Raw genomic sequence first — 16,474 nt, 5'->3', positions numbered from 1 at the left:
CTGTGTTTTCTTTATGCAAATTCTCATTGCTTTGGTGACGCAGGGACACTTGTCCTTATTGGATGGAGTATGATAGTAGTTTTTTGCATTCTCTCCCTAAATCTGGAGTCCTGTGTTATGTTTCCTGTTAACTTAAAAAATAGGAATATTGTTATTTACCTAAATATCTAACCTCACACCAGTGGTGCATATCAAATTGGTCCAAATAGGAATTCCAATATTAAATGAGACAGTAATTTCACAACCCACTTTTCCAAAAATTTGGATTGATGGTTCAATTATACCAGGGACATTAGCTGTTTTAATTGAATCAATCATTGCTTTTTTCAATAAAATTTTCCATTCCATCTGCTCTTTTGGTTTATTGTTCTTCATTGTTTCATTTGCTTTCTTTCCCAAAAATATATGATTTTGGCTTTTGTCATTGAAAATCCTTGCTGGTTTTTCTACATCATGCTGGAGAGGAAGGCTTGTGACTGTTTTATAGTCACTGATTTCATGGTTGTATGAGTGCTTAATGCCACGTTGCAGGGGTGTGGAGACCTAATGAATTGTGTACATAAAAGGCTTAGTCTACACTGAGTGCAGGGTTAGTGTTCGCAGCCCATGTCATCAGTATCATAATTAATCCATTACAATCATCCTCTATTAATCAGTGTTATCCTTCTAACGTCTCCAGGAGAGGAAATGTAGTAGTCTAAATGCAAATCTTTGCCAAACTTTCAGTCAATTCAAAACCTTTAAATCTTTGCTGTCAATAGGACTGTGTGCCTGGTATCCCTACTTCTGCTCCTCCTGACCCAGGACGTGGTCTCCACAGCTGATGATCCATGAGATACTGGATTCTTGATCCCATGGCTCTGTGTGTTCTGAGACATCTGGGGACTTCAGCACTGTTTTAGGGGCATTGGGTCCCACCTCTTCATAGCATTGCTGAGATGAGATCTGTGGGTTCACCCTCATTCTTGAGTGTATTGTGCATTTTTTCTAGAACCAACACACGCCACCGTGGCAGCACTGCTTTGACCACATGCTGGGACAGCGTGTGCTTGTCAGTTCTTGGGTTTAAATTTTCTGTTCTAATTTCTATAATGGGGTATATTGACAGATACACTCCATGTAAACAGAAGCTCTGTGGGGTTTTCAGCAACTTCTAAGAACATAAATATTCCTGAAGCAGCTAACCTTCCTCCCAACAAGTGAGGAGCAAGCCGGCAAGTCCTGGGTGCCTGTGGCGGCCAAGCTGTGCAGCCCAGGCTGCTCACCGAGGAACTAGGAGAAAATCTTAAAAACCTCCTTCCATGCTGTCTTTCACAGAATCTCAGAAATGAAAGTTTTAATATCTAAAGAGGGGTGATTTTTTAAAATAAATTTTTTATTTTTTTCCTTTTTCAGTTTTATTAGGTAGAATTTTTACAGTTCAACTTCACATAAACATATTGCATGTAAATACATGTATAGAGCATACTGCATTTTTTAGTTTACATATATGTACTAATTATTGTTTCTAAGAACAGATTAGAGCTTTAGATTTTTAAAATTAGTTACCAGAGGAATAAGGACATCTACAAAAGAATAAACAGAATATGGTAATCCAATCACAAAGGACAGTCACATGTGCTTGCATATATTCAAGAAATCAAAACAATATTTAGTTAACTTGTGGTCTTATTATTATTGCTATTAATTTTAGATTCCCCATAAATGAAGTCATATGGCATTTTTCTTTCTCTTTCCACCCCACTTCACTTAGAATGACAGTCTTCAGGTCCATCCATGTTGCTGCAAATGGCATCTTTTATGGCTGAGTAGTATTCCATTGTATATATGTATCACCTCATCTTTATCCAGTCATGTGCTGATGGACATTTGTGTTGTTTACATGTTCCTTGTTCTATTTCCCTTCTGGCAACAATTACGGATTTTAAATATTTTCCACCTTAAAATCCTTCCTGAAGGAGATGTGGTAACTGGAATCAAAAACAGTTACAGCACAGGGTTGTGTGTGATGGGCCCTGAGGGCTTGGTAGAAAGGTTGGCAGAAAGGATTTCAGATTCTGATCAAATGAGTCCTCCTCTTGTAGCCCTGCTGACCGCCTCTCTCACGGCCTGCCCTACAAGTCTGACCAGTCCCTTCTGTGAATCCTACTGTATTGTGCACAAATTTTGTCCAATTGGTGTCATCCAGTAGGGACCTTAATTTAGGCACCCAAGCTCCTCTGTTGGTTTCTTCAATCAGCCCTTAACTTCCTTGGGAGCCAGGACTGTCTCATTGCCCCAAGGATCCCTAATGCCTAGTGAGATGCCTGATAAAGCTGGTACTTAACGAGCACATGGGTCAAGTGGAAAAACCTGATCAAAAAAAGGCCCTCATTTTTCAGACATGCCTACTTCGGAGCACATAGGGTAAAATGACATGTCTTCTTGGATTTGCTGTCAAATAATTCAAAAAAGGACAAATAAAAGAACAAAGGTCTGAATAAAGGAAATATGGAAAAGTTTGTGAATTCCTTAATCTGGGTGATGGGCTGATTGTACTATACTTACTGATGTATACTTAAGTTAGTTTATAATTTTACTGTCATTAGCTGAATAGCAAGTATTAATACATATTAATTGAAATCCTTAGAACTGAACAAACTTACCCCACACAAAATCCTTAATATCCTAGTAGTTTGTCTTTCAGAAATCTTTTCCCACAAAGACAGGAAAAAAGGGAAAGGCAGATCCGTGCAGTATTTCCACGTTGTCAAAAGACCAAAGGCCGATACAAAAGAAGAGACTGTAAAAAAGCTAAAGAGGCTGAAATCAATGTCCGGAAAACCTAGCTAACAATCCTAAATGGCCCAAATTAACTAACCTCAGCACTGCCGCATCAAGAATGGGGCAAATAGCACCTAGTGGATTTTTTCTTAATAAATAAATAATAATCCAGTTCCTACCACAGGCAATTATGATAAGACTGAGTATAAGTTCTAACACCAACTAGTGTACAAATCATAATTTCTACTTGATTCAAACTGCTTCTTCTATAAAATTTGAATCTTTTTATTCTTAAGACAGATTTGTGGCCTATGACCTAGTGATAAAATTTTCAACTGGCTTCTATTAAAAAAGTTCACCATAGTGAGAGTTTATTACATCAAGTATTCCTTTTTGGGAAACCCATGTGCCTTGTCACTCTCTTTCATAAGATTTCCTGTGGAAAATTCAATCCTTCATTCAGGAAAAGGCTGAGCAATATATCTCATGGAAAACCTTCATAATTGCAACACAAGAAAATGAAAATGACAGTGAGCAGCCCGTGAAGCCAGCAGACACACAGCGCACGGCTGTGTTCCCGCCTCGACTTTCTGTAACCAGCAGGGAAAATGTGCATTTCAAGAAATAGACATAAACACTTTTCAGGACCTGAGCACACAATTTCCCTTTCAGGGTTTAGTGGGCTTCCATTTAATTCTATGAGAAATGTTTAAAACAACAGAACAACAGCTGAGATAGGGTTTAAAGTAACTTTTATGTCTTAGTGAAAATAAAGCCAACTGATAGTTATCATTTTTACTTTATTTGATCTAACTCTCTTACTTTACCTCCCCAACCTCCTCCACAAAATGATGGTGAACATCCCCTCCTGGGTCAGAAGGCTAAATAGAAAGTACCAATCAAATGGAGGTGTGCTTTGTTGTTTTATTTTTCAAAACAAACAAGTTTCATTCATGTGATTTAATAATTAAGATCAGAAAAAAAGTCTACTCAATAAATGGTAGCCAACAAATGTCGTCATAGCTGCTCATCAGGTTTGGCCCCACGTTACACACTTTTACATGGACATGTGCCATGTGCTGTCATGGGAAACGGTGAGTGGGGACAGGGCCTCTGCTCTCACAGGGCACACAGCCTGGTGGGGGAGGTGGTGTTCAATCATTGCCCTTTTTTTTAATGTACTTACAAATTATGGGAAATGCTATTTAAAAAGAACAAAATGAGTCAATGAAAGTGAAAAATACAAGGACAGTATTTAGGCTGAGGGAAGACAGGGAACCTCTTTGAAGAGCTGACACTCCCCTGAGACCCAAAGGACAACTCCAGTGCTGCAGGTGAAGGGCAGGGACACACTGATAAAGGGCTGATATCCAGAATATACCAAAATTTCTTTAAACTCAACAAGAAGGATGAATAACCTGATTAAAATATGAGCAAAATGCCTGAACACAGACCTCATCAAAGAAGAAATCTAGATGCCAAAGAAGTCTATGGAAAGATGCTCCACAGCATCTGTCATCAAGGGGATGCAGACTGGAACAGCGAGGTACCACTGCACACCTGTCAGAACTGCCAAAACGCAGAACACTGACAGCACCGAATGCTGGTGAGGATGTGGAGCGTCAGGAATTCTCATGCATTGCTGGTGGGAATGTAAAATGGCCCAGATACTTTGGAAGACGGTCTGGCAATTTTTTATAAAACTAAACGTACTCCTAACATATGATCCGGCAATTGTGCTCCTTGGTGTTTACTCGACGAAATGGAAACTTATGTCCACACACAAATTTGCATACAGATGTTAATAGCAGCTTTATTCAAAATCACCAGAACTCAGAAGCAACTAAGCTGTTCTTCAGTAGGTGAATGGATAAAGTGTGGTCCAGCCAGAAAATGGACTATTATTTGGTGCTAAAATGAAATGAGTTATCAAGGCATGGAAAGACATGGAGGAACCTTAAATGCATATTACCAAGTGAAAGAAGCCAATCTGGGAAGGTTCCGCAACTGTCTGATTCCAACTGTATGGTGTTCTGGGAAAGGGAAAACCACAGAGACTAAAAGATCAGTGGCTGTCAGAGGCTAGAGGGGAAGGAGCAATGAATGAGGTGCAGCACGGAGCATTTTAAGGTAACTAAGACAGACTACTCTGTATGATGCTGTGACGGTGGATACATGTCATTGCACATCTGTCCAAACCCACAGAGTGCACACCACCAAGTGTAAATCCTAGTGTCAAGTCTGGGCTCTGGGTGATGATGATGTGTCAGTGCAGGTTCACCCATTGTCGCAAATGCACGCTCTGGTGCAGGCATCAATAGTGAGGAGGCTGTGGGGACAAACTGCAGTTCATACACTGAATCCAGCCCCAGCCACCGCTGTTAATAACGCTCTGTGGGTGTGTGGAATGTCCGGCTGCTCTGGCATCTGAACAGCAGAGCTGAGCAGCTGCACCAGAGATCAGGAGGTTTGCAGACCCTGAAATACTTACTCCCAAGCCCTTGACAGAAAAAGTCTGCTGAGCTCTGTTCTAAACGAATCAGAATTCACCCTGATGAGACAGGACAGCAGGGCCCAAACCAGGCATGGTTAATGGGACTGAAGCAATGTTTTAGTTCCAACACCTTTGCTGAAGTCCTGCAGATCCAGCGACAGACTGTAGCCAGGAAGCATCTGCAGAAGGAGTCGGTAGCAGGCCTTCCTGCCAGGCTCCATGATGCCGGGGGCCGCGCGCTGCACGGGGGCCACCCGCTTGAAGAAGGAGGACTTGCGGTGGAAGCCGATCAACTCATAGAGCTTGGAGAGGATGCTGCACTGCTGAATTCTCTCCTAGGAATGCTGAAGCACAGGGAGAAAAGCAACAAGCATCTGAACGAAACATGTAAGTGAAAAAAGACCCGTAAAAAATTTTCCCTTAAAACAGAGACCCAATGACACAGGAAGGAAGAGGAAGGATGACTTCATGCACTGATGGGACCGGATGCAGAAATGCAGGGAAGCAGCGCTGTGCAGATGCTCCAGACCCCCTCTGGGCCCCACCTCTCCATGTTCCACCTCTCCTTTTACTAGAAAGGCCCGTATTCCCTGAAACAGAGTAATCTGCTACCTAAACATGAGACACAGAGAAGGGAAAGAGGAAAAGGAAGGGAAAGTAAAGGAACAACAGTTCATCTAGACCCTAGGGTTTGGGAGGGACTTTCACCAAACACACAACCTCTCAAAGCACAGAGAACACACTGAGAGGCTGACAGAGTGACTGCGACTTCTGCTCCTTAAACACCAGCTACCTGCCAGCACACGCTGTGCCCGTTACTGAATCATTACAATCATTTCAGAAACTATTACTACCCCGGCTCACAGGCAAGGAAATCTGAAACTCGGGGAGGAATTATTATCATTCTGGACAAATTTCCACGGCCCAGAAGTGTCAGAGCCTCCGGCAGACCCTGGACTAAAATGCTCCTCATCACCATGGGCCCTGAGCCTCAGGCTGAGGCCACGTCAGGTCTGCAAGGGCCCAGAGCATGAGTCTGTGGGACAGGGAGTGGTCCCATTCGAAGTGCCAGGCCAAGGCCCTCAGGAACCTATGTAATGAAACCAAATCCCCAAACTCATTTCCAACGCACTGCCCTGTCCGGGAGGACTGCTCGGCACATCTGGCTTATCACCTGTGCACAGGCTGTGCAAGGGACCCAGACAGTGACGTGACGTCCCCATGGAAGTGGCTCAGAGACCGCTTCATCACAGGACAGACTCTCCCGGCTTCCAACGCTAACTCTCCATTCCATTTCCAACTGGAAAGTAAGTTTAGACTTGTTTTCCTCTCCAGAAACAAAGAGAGTGGTAATATCAGCGGGAAACTCAAGACTGAGGAAGAGTCTCCTGGCCATCTGGAAGGATAGGCTGGGGAGGGAACAGAGACAGGGATCAGAAAGACCCGTGTTCCAGTCCAAAGTCTGCACGTCACTCGCTTTGACAGTTTCCTTATTAATACAGGTGATAAAATCTAATTATGATTGTTGGGAAAACTAAATGAAATAACATATTCCACTAGCATAGGTGTAAAATCCTCCATGAGTGTTCCAGAAATGGACATGACCGTGGTTAGATACTGTCTGCCAAGTCTTGTGTGCTAAGTTCACATCAGCCAGCCAGAGATGTGCCAGAGAATGCCTCAACAGCCAGCAGCCTTCTCCAACTTGGAAACTCACAGTGTCCGAAGAACAGGCAGTGGTGGATGCTTTGGGACACTCTGGAGGTAGCACTCCAGTGATGACTTTAAAAAGCTGGGGAGAATTTAGGGGACCATACAGTTCAAATACAGAAAACTCATTCCATGTCTACAAATATTCATCTCGAGCCATGATGATTCAGAGAGGAAATACATATTGAAATGTACATCATTTTCCCACATAAGTGCATCAAAACAATTTGGAAAGAATGTAACTTTCTTCTCTAGATCACACAGTGGGTATTACAAGGTTTGTACTGAAAGCCCTACGTGTAAATCATCTGCAAACGTAACTGGGTCCATTATCAGTCATCATCATTCGAAGGGAAGGATGGAAAAGAACAAAGCCAAGCTAATACGCTCCGGTATTTTGTTGGGTTACAATGTCACAGAGGAGACGGACAGGTCATCAAGGAAACACTCTGCCGTGATCACGGAGCCGGGGAGCGGGATGGGCGGCAAGATGTATGACGCAGCCACAGCTGTGCCCGCGCTTCTAGGCAGGTACCCAGTCACTTCGACAAGGTGTCAAAAGTGTATGCCCACGTCCTCATCACCTGTCATGTATTAAAGAGAAATGAAAACCTGTCAATGGCCAATAACCTCCGTGGGTACACAGTCCAAAGAGCAAAGTCACAGTTTGACAACTGGCCATCCCGGTTCCTTGGGATTCATTCTTGGAGAACCTTTAACACCACTCCTCTGTCCTCAAGAAGTGCTGCCTACTTGTCCTATCTTTGGCTCAGGGTTGGAGCACGTTCATGTGGACTTTAATGTCTGCACAGATTTGACTGTCTTTCTCCAGGTTCACTTGTCCATTCTGAAGAGGCCTGAGTTAAGTCCAAATTCCATAAGATCAATTCCCTCCAGTGACAACTCAACGAGTCTGCAATTAAAAGCCAACTGAACAGGACTGTCCTCAGCTAAAAATGTCACCCACCCTTCACTGTTTTCTTAATCTCCTCTCCTGGCTAATTGCAACAGACTAACACCACCCTCCACCAAGTTCCCCAACTATGTCAAATAGAAAGTAAGGTCCATAAAAGAGGAGACAACTCCATAGTCACCTCTGAATTCCTAGCATATATTAATGTCAATAAATAGAACTATGATTATGGCTTCTTTCCTTTAAAACTTTAATGGTTATTTAAATGAGACCATGGAAGGGAGGTGTTTGGGTCCAGTATCTTGATCCAGAAGACTCTGGAGACCTTTTTTGGAATGGCTGCCCACTGATTCATTCAAAACACAACTTCTCTTTCCTGGAGGAGCTGTGATTTTCTGCCAGGAGTTTGTTGTCACTCTCATGCCAGAACAGATTTAAACTAAATACTTACATTGGATATGTTATTTTTCCCCACTTCCAAAAAAATTGACTTTCCTTACTTCCTTGCCTTGAGGAATGCTTTTTTACTTTTCTTTCTAATTCACCCTTTTATAAAGCAGGATTCTCAGGATGTGCTTGGCCTTACATAAGAACAGCCATCCAACTCCCAGTGTGAGAGGCCTGGGGCTCACCTCCTGCCCTCCTGTCAAGGCAACTGAAACTCACTTCAGGAGCCAACCAGCCCCCCAGGGCTTCTAAGGCTCGTGTATCTCCCAGAATCCCTGCTTTCTGGTTTGACTTGGCTTCTGAGGATTTCCCCTCACTTTCTTGACAATTAGCTGTGCAGCTTGAAAGATGAGGAAGGAAGGTCTTATTTCTTAATCAGCATTTTAAGGAACTTATGTAATGAAGGTTTTCAAGAGTTTCTAGAATCCTCCATTACCGAGACAGAAAACACACTAGATATTTTCTAAATCTAGCTATCATGTGCATTTTTTCTTTGCTTTTGTTTTCTTAACTGCTAACAGACATTTTTTAATTAAAAAATAAAATAAGGCCCCAAATAGGATAGAACATTGAAGAGGAAACAAAATTAAAGGGCAAAGACAGAAAAATGATAAGTACTCTACAAAGTTAGTAGAAAACATACACTATGGATCAGATCAGCAATTCTCAGTAACAGCTAATTGAAACCTGACCATGATGTAAAATGTCTCTCCTGTCAGAAGACGGCCAACAGAAAACAGAATTAAATCAACAAACTAAAATTCTAAGTCTGGCGAGGTAGAGAAGTCTACCAGCTAAATGTGTTTTCTTCTGGAAAAGAGGGAGACTCACAAGATCATTTCTGTGGAGCCTGAGCCCAGGTGAGGATGGTGAAGTGAGCTCTGTAAGTACCCAATTAGCAAAGTGAGTGATGAATAAAGAGACGTGAGCTTTGATGACAGAGATGATACTACTATTCACTTGTCCTGTAAGTATGTCTTCACGTTCAATGATCAATACCTCGGCGTCCTCAGGGATTGAGATTATAGGAAAATGCACAGCCCGGGCCCAGACCTCCTCTGTGATTGTGGCACTGCACTTAGATGTTTCAAGGGCACCTCCAACTCCACCTGCAAAGGGCTGACTTCATGGTGCTCCTCCCATTGCCGTCCTGCCCAGTACTCCTGGTCGGGGGGGAAGGTCTCTCTGCCTCTCCCAGCTCAGTCCCATCACTCACAGATGTGACTGGACCCCTCCTTCAGGGCCCAATTTCCTCAGTCAAAGAGTCCCATCACCCACACCTCACCTACCAGGTTCTCACTGGCACTCCCTCAGCACTGACTCTGTGCTGGGGACCATGCTGCACACTGTGCACATGTTATCTCACTGGATCTCCACAGCAGTCCTGGGAAGTCGGTATATCACTGCTTCAATTAATAAGATAGTTTCACCTCCTTGAGTGTGTCATCCAAAGTGAAACGGCTACTGAGCCACAAACATGGGACTGAAAATTGCTTGAAAATTGAACACTGCTTCACCTGGCAGCCACCCTACGCTGACTCATCACATCACCTCCTGCCAAGCCTTCTAAACGTTTCTAAGCATTCTGCAAGACAAGTGATCTACGAGAGCACCCCACTCCCCTACTTAAAATCTGACAATGACGTTCCACTTCCCTTAGGAGAAAGCCCCACCGGCCTGAGCACAGCCCAACGGCCCGGCATCCGCCTTCCCTGTGCGGCCGCGCCGCCTCACCCACCATGCAGCCCTACACGTGCCGTGTCCAGGACAGGGATGCTGACTCCGTACAACCCGGGGCTCGTCTCACTCAAACAATGATCACCCTCTTCAGTGCTGACTCTCAAAAAAATGTCTTCTCTGGATGAATCAATATCTTTCTCCTTACAACTTCCCATCATTCATAATGAGCTCCCCCCAAAAGAGAGAAGACCTAATCCTCAGTCTCCTTATCTGTAAAATGTGAATAACAAGGAAATATGAGAGGTTTTAAGCGAAATAATATTTATGTGAAGCTGAGGGACAATTCCCAACATACAGTAAGCACTCAATATGTGCTTATTTAATATTAATAAAATAGATTCCATTCCAGCAACCTTAAATCAATGCTTTATGGCTTTGTCCAAAAGACTACCGACAAACTATTGGACGAACCCCTTTGAGCAGATCCGCCCAAGCGTACTGGGATAGGTAAGCCTTTACTCCAGTTACAGCTGCAGCCAACCAGCACTATGGGGCGGGGGCAGTTTGCTCAAACTCTTACATGTAGTTTGAGCATTTAGTTGTAGTTATTGAATAAAGACAGGTATTATATAGTCAAAGTTCCTGAAACATAAATCTTCAAAGATTGATGCAAATTAGGTTTCAAGTACAACACTCTCACTAGAAATTATTTGAAAATTATAGTCTTAGTTCCTCCACACATCAAAAGGGCATGTTCTTAATGTATCTGACTATATACACTGAAAGGATTGTTTAGAAGAAATTAAGATGAAGCCATACTGAATAAGCTCTCAGTATAATCTGCACAAAGCCCCACCCAAGGGTCTCACTTCTCACTTCCACATAGGTGTTCAGGTAGCTTAACCTGGGTCTTGGTTTCTTATGACACGGGGGTGGGAAGAATTGTGGATAGATTTATGTAGCAAATATAAATCTAGGGTATTTGCTGTGTAGGAATCCTAGAAATAAATAAATTGATATATAGTTCCACCCTTAGGAAGCTCAGCCTTTCCAATTACAACAGCATTAAAAATAAAATGAGAGATACATTTAACAAAATTTTACAAGATTTGCACATTGAACATTTTGAAGTATCACCAAAAAAAAATAAAAGATCTACATATATGGAAGGTATCCCATGTTCATGGAATGGTAGACAATATTGTTAAAAATGTTAAGACTTCCCAAAGTGATCTACAAATTTAATGGAATCCCTATCAAAATTCCAGCTGACTTCTTTGCAAAAATTGAAAAACTGATGCCAAAATTCATATGGAAGTGCAAGGGACCCAGGTCAGCCAAAACAATCTTGAAAAAGAAGAGCAAAGTTGGAGGACTCACTTTAAAGGTTACTACAAATCTATAGTACTCAAGTCATTATGGTACTGGCATAAGTTTGGATGCATAAATCTATGAGACACAATAAAAAATCCAGGGGGGAGACTTACATTTAGAGTCATTTTTCCAGAAATGTGCCAACAACACTCCATTGAAAGACTAGTCTATTCAACAAATGGTACAGAGACACCTGGGTATCTGAAGGCAAAAGAATGAATCAGGAATCTGGACACCCGTATTTTATATAACAAATAAAATATTAATTCAAAATGGATCACAGACAGAAACGTAAAAACTAAATGTATAAACTTTCTAAAAGAAGACATAGTTTAAATCTTTGTGGTCTTAGGATAGGCTATGACTTCCTAGATACAATACCAAGAGCACAAGTGAAAAAAAGAAAGATAAAATGGACTTCATCAAAATTAAAACCATTTGTTACAAAGGACATCAACAAGAAAGTGAAATGAAAGGGGAAGGGGGTAGCTCAAGTGATAAAGTGCATGCTTAGCAAGAAAAATAAAATGAATAAATCTAATTACCTCCCCTAGAAAGAAATTGTTTTAATGTTTAAAAAAAAAGTAAAGTGAAACGACAATCTGCAGAATAGGAGAAAAATTTTGCAAAGCATATATCTAATAAGAGACTAGTATCCAGGATATAAAACAAATGCTTACAACTGACCAATACAAAGAAAATCGACCCAATTTTTAAATATGCCAAGTATTTAAATAGATACACAATTGGCCAATAAGCATATGAAAAGATGCTCAGCATCACTAGCGAAATCAACATCAAAATGAGATCTGATTTTACACTCACTAGGATGGTTATAATCAAAACATGGACAATAACAAGTGTCAGTCAGGAGGCAGAGAAATGGGAACCCTCAATACACAGCCGTTGGAAAGGGGCAATGGTGCAGCTTCTTTGGAAAAGCCTGGTGTTTCCTCAAAAGGTTAGAGTTATATGGCACAGCAATTCCACTCCTACATATAGAGTCATCCCTCAGTATCCTCAGGGGGTTCGTTTCAGGAAACCCCCACCCTGGATACCATAATCCAAGGATGTTCGAGTCCCTTTACAATCAGCCATCTGGATCCATGAAGTGGAAACTACAGATATGGCGGGCCAACTGTACAGCCAACAGAATGAAAATATATTCTCACAAAAACTTGCACATCAATATTCATAGCAGTATCATTCAGAGTAGCCAAAGTTACAAACAATATCAATCCATCAATGAACGGATAAACAAAATTACCAAGAATAGGCCCACAAACTTTTGGTCATTGAATCTTTGACAAAGGAGGTGAGAACATACAATGGAGTAAAGACAGCCTCTTCAGCAAATGGTGTAGGGAAAACTGGACAGCTGCATGTAAATCAATGAAGTTAGACTACTCCCTCACAGCATACACAAAAATAAATTAAAAATGACTTAAAGACTTAAACATGTAGACAAGACACTATAAACCTCTTAGAAGAAAACATAGGCAAAACATCTGACATACATCTCAACAATGTTTTCCTAGAGCAGTCTACTCAAGCAATAGAAATACAAGCAAAATAATACAAGTGGGATCTAATTAAACTTACAAGCTTTTGCACAGAAAAAGAAACAAAAAGCCAAAAAAAAAAAAAGACAATCTATGGAATGGGAGAAAATAGTTGCAATAAATGAAACTGACAAGGGCTTAATTCCCAGAATATGTAAACAGCTTTTACACTTAATAAGAAAGAAAAACAAACAATTCAATTCAAAAATGGGCAGAAGTCCTAAAGAAACATTTCTCCAATGAAGACATACAAATGGCCAATAGGCACATTAAAAAAATGCTCAATATCATTATCAGAGAAATGCAAATCAAAACTGCAATCAAGTCTCACCTCTCACCAGTCAGAAGAGCCATCATTCAGAAGTTCACAGACAGTAAATGCTGGAGAGGCTGCGGAGAATTGGGAACCCTCCTACACTGTGGTGGGAATGCAGTTTGGTGGAGCCATTGTGGAAAACTGTATAGAGGTTCCTCAAAAGACAAAAAATTGACCTCCCATATGACCCAGCAATCCCACTCCTGGACATATATCCAGAAGGAACCCTAATTCAAAAAGAAACTTTCACCCCAATGTTCACAGCATCACTATTTACAATAGCAAGACATGGAAACAACCTAAATGTCCACTGAAAGATGACTGGATAAAGAAACTGTAGTATATTTCTCCAATAGACTACTATTCAGCCATAAAATAATAATAAAGTAATGCCATTTGCAGCAACTCCATGAATGGACCTGGAGAATGTCATTCTAAGAAAAGTAAGCCAGAAAGAGAAAGAAAAATACCATATGAGATCGCTCATATGTGGAATCTAAAAAAAAAAAAAAAAAAAAAATCAAAAAACAAAGACACAAAAAGATAAACTTATCTACAGAACAGAAACAGACACAGAGACATAGAAACCAAACTATGGTTACCAGAGGGGAGAGGGGGTGGGAAGGAATATATTGGGAGTTCAGGATTTGCAGATACTGAGTATGTATAGAATAAACCGCAAGTTTATACTGTATAGCACAGGAGAATATATTTAATATCTTATAGTAACTTATGTTTAAAAAGTATATGAAAATGAATACAGGTATGTTCCTATTTAACTAAATTTTTGTGCTGTACACAAGAAACTGACACAACATTATAAACTGACTAGACTTCAATGAAAATATTTTTAAATAGACCAAAAATGAAAAAAAAGAAAAAGGATATTATGAAACCAAAAGAATAAAGTACTGATTCAGGCTACAATATGGATGAACCTTGAAACTTTATGCTAAAATAAGCCAGACACAAAAGGACAAATAGTGCCCTTTTAGGTGAACTGTATCTAAGCGTTTACTGTACTATTTCTGTAAATTTTCCAGAGTTTTGAAGTCTATCAATATCAAAATAAAATGTATTATTCATTAAAATCATAAAACGCTTCCTCACAGGAGGGCTTTAATTATTAAATGCAGAAATGCATGTAAAGCTCCTGGAAAAACATTTTGCACGTCCACACACAGACACTGCTGTCACTGCCGCTCAGAGGGTGGTGCCAGCGCTGATGAGGGCTGCCTCCACTCGCTGCCCTGCAGACAGGAGTGAGGGCCTGGGCTCTGACAGGCAGGGTGAGCGTGACCCTGGGTCAGACACAGCCATGCCCCAGACTCTGCGTTACCCAACTTTCTTATACAAACTGCAACATGTAATGTAAACACGCTACAGTGATGTATCTTACAACACAGGGAATACAGCCAAGGTTTACAGTAACTATAAATGGAGGATCTATTGTACACCTGAAACATATCATATTTTAAATCAGCTATATCTTTGTAAAAAATTAAAAAATAATTTAAAAATGTTATCACTTTAATATTCAATTCGGTTTTTAAGTAACTACTAAACAGCTTAGAATGTATAAAAGCATTAAGGTGTGCTGTTTGTTTACATATTTATTTACTTTCAGCCTCCTGCTAAAAGAGAAATTAATAATTTTTTTAAACACACATTAACAACCATAACAACAAAAAGGCAAAACTGAGAGTGAAGAGAAATTGGAGATTCAATACTTAAATGAAACCAGGGGGAGGTAAAGTCATAAAACTGGATTCCCTGGAGTCAGGGCAAGTGTTAAAGGCCGACTAAAAATTCAGCTGTAGGATTCTTGGCAGCTAAAGCAAAAAGAAAAGATCATGGGGGGGTGGTAGAGCATGTGCTCAGCGTGCACGGGGTCCCGGGTTCAAGCCCCAGGGTCTCCACTAACAGATAAATACACCTAATTACCTACCCCCCCAAAAGAGCCCCAAAGAAAAAAAAAGAAATTTCTTTCCAAAAAAACCCTGATATTAAATTTGGATTAAATACTTAAAAAAAAAAAAGAAATATAGAAAAGATGAGTGACACTGTGAAGGAAAAGCCCAGCTGGGCTAACGAGCTAAGTCACAAATCTAAGTGTGATAAGTGTCGGTTTACTGATCTAAGTATTGCTGGGCTAACTCGTAAATCTGAAGTTTAGTGTCAGTTTACTGCGCTAATAAGCTAACTCGTAAATCCAAGGTCAACAATTGTCAGTAACGTGATCTGTTCCAAATTCATAAGCTTCAGTGTACTGATTCCTTGCTTTTTGTTGTTTGAGCCTTATTGGCTAATAGCCCCTTACTTGTAATTAACCCTATAGAACCTCATGTGCAGGTCTTGGAGGTGCTCAGAGCTTCGGAACAGAAGCCCCTCTGAGCCCGCCGGCATAATAAATCTCAGTGCTTTTTTCTTGGCTGGCCTGTTGTTTCCGTAACAACACAAGCGATAATGCCCTTGAGATAAATCTGTGATGGCTGCTGGCAGTCCCCATGTCTCACGTGGCAAAATCTGAAACATCCTTCTCACCACTCAGAGTCATCATAAGCCCACCCCACCCCTCCCCCTGTTAAATGCAGGAGCACGGGCAGGGCCTGGCCTTTGCTCTCTCTGTGTCATCACAGTGAGACAGGATGGAAGGGGGCAGAGCACAGCCATTCAAGGAAGGCCACAGCAATTAACATCAAAATGGTGAAGGATTCAACCCCCAGTAGGCCTTGAGGCTCAGGATGAAGAGATTTAACTTCTAGCAGATCTTGAGCTTCATTATACACCCATTGTAATAGTAACATGGTGAATAACATGCCCCAGGCACCATGGCAGCCCCAAAGCTAGCCACAAAAGGTCACAGGGTGGGAAATGGCCAACTCCCTGGGAATCCCAGCCCTTTTCCCTTAGGCTGGTCCTTCTACATATTAGCAAATGAAACCACCAAGCACATGAAAACCAGCAACACAGCGCCTCCTTGAGGTCACCACTCTCTCTCCCTCTTCAGAGAAGGCCCACACTCTGTGGAGTGTGTACCTACTTTTAACCTGAGCATCCAACCCCCGCACCTCATGGCCTTTCTCTTGCTTTTCAATGTATCTCTCTGAATAAATCTACCTTTACTCAACACTGGCTTGCTCTTGAATCCTTTACTGCATGAAGCCAAGGAACAACATCTAGCGGGGCACATCCCAGGGGCTCAACAAAAGCCT

The 16,474-nt window shown here is 41.4% G+C and overlaps 1 long non-coding RNA gene across 1 annotated transcript in view; it reads right to left on the bottom strand.

Moving 5' to 3' along the window:
- Positions 1-1,320: 1,320 nt before the first annotated feature.
- The window catches only part of LOC105065919 (uncharacterized), a 127,220-nt gene continuing 112,066 nt past the window's right edge, over positions 1,321-16,474 (bottom strand). The window contains exon 10 of the long non-coding RNA XR_012503637.1: positions 1,321-5,601. This is a non-coding gene — a long non-coding RNA (uncharacterized LOC105065919). The remainder of the gene's footprint in view (positions 5,602-16,474) is intronic.

Source organism: Camelus bactrianus, chromosome 32, assembly GCF_048773025.1.
Source record: "Camelus bactrianus isolate YW-2024 breed Bactrian camel chromosome 32, ASM4877302v1, whole genome shotgun sequence".
NCBI lineage: Eukaryota > Metazoa > Chordata > Mammalia > Artiodactyla > Camelidae > Camelus > Camelus bactrianus.
The sequence above is the reverse complement of the archived record's forward strand: the minus strand, read 5'-3'. Positions and strand labels throughout refer to the sequence as shown.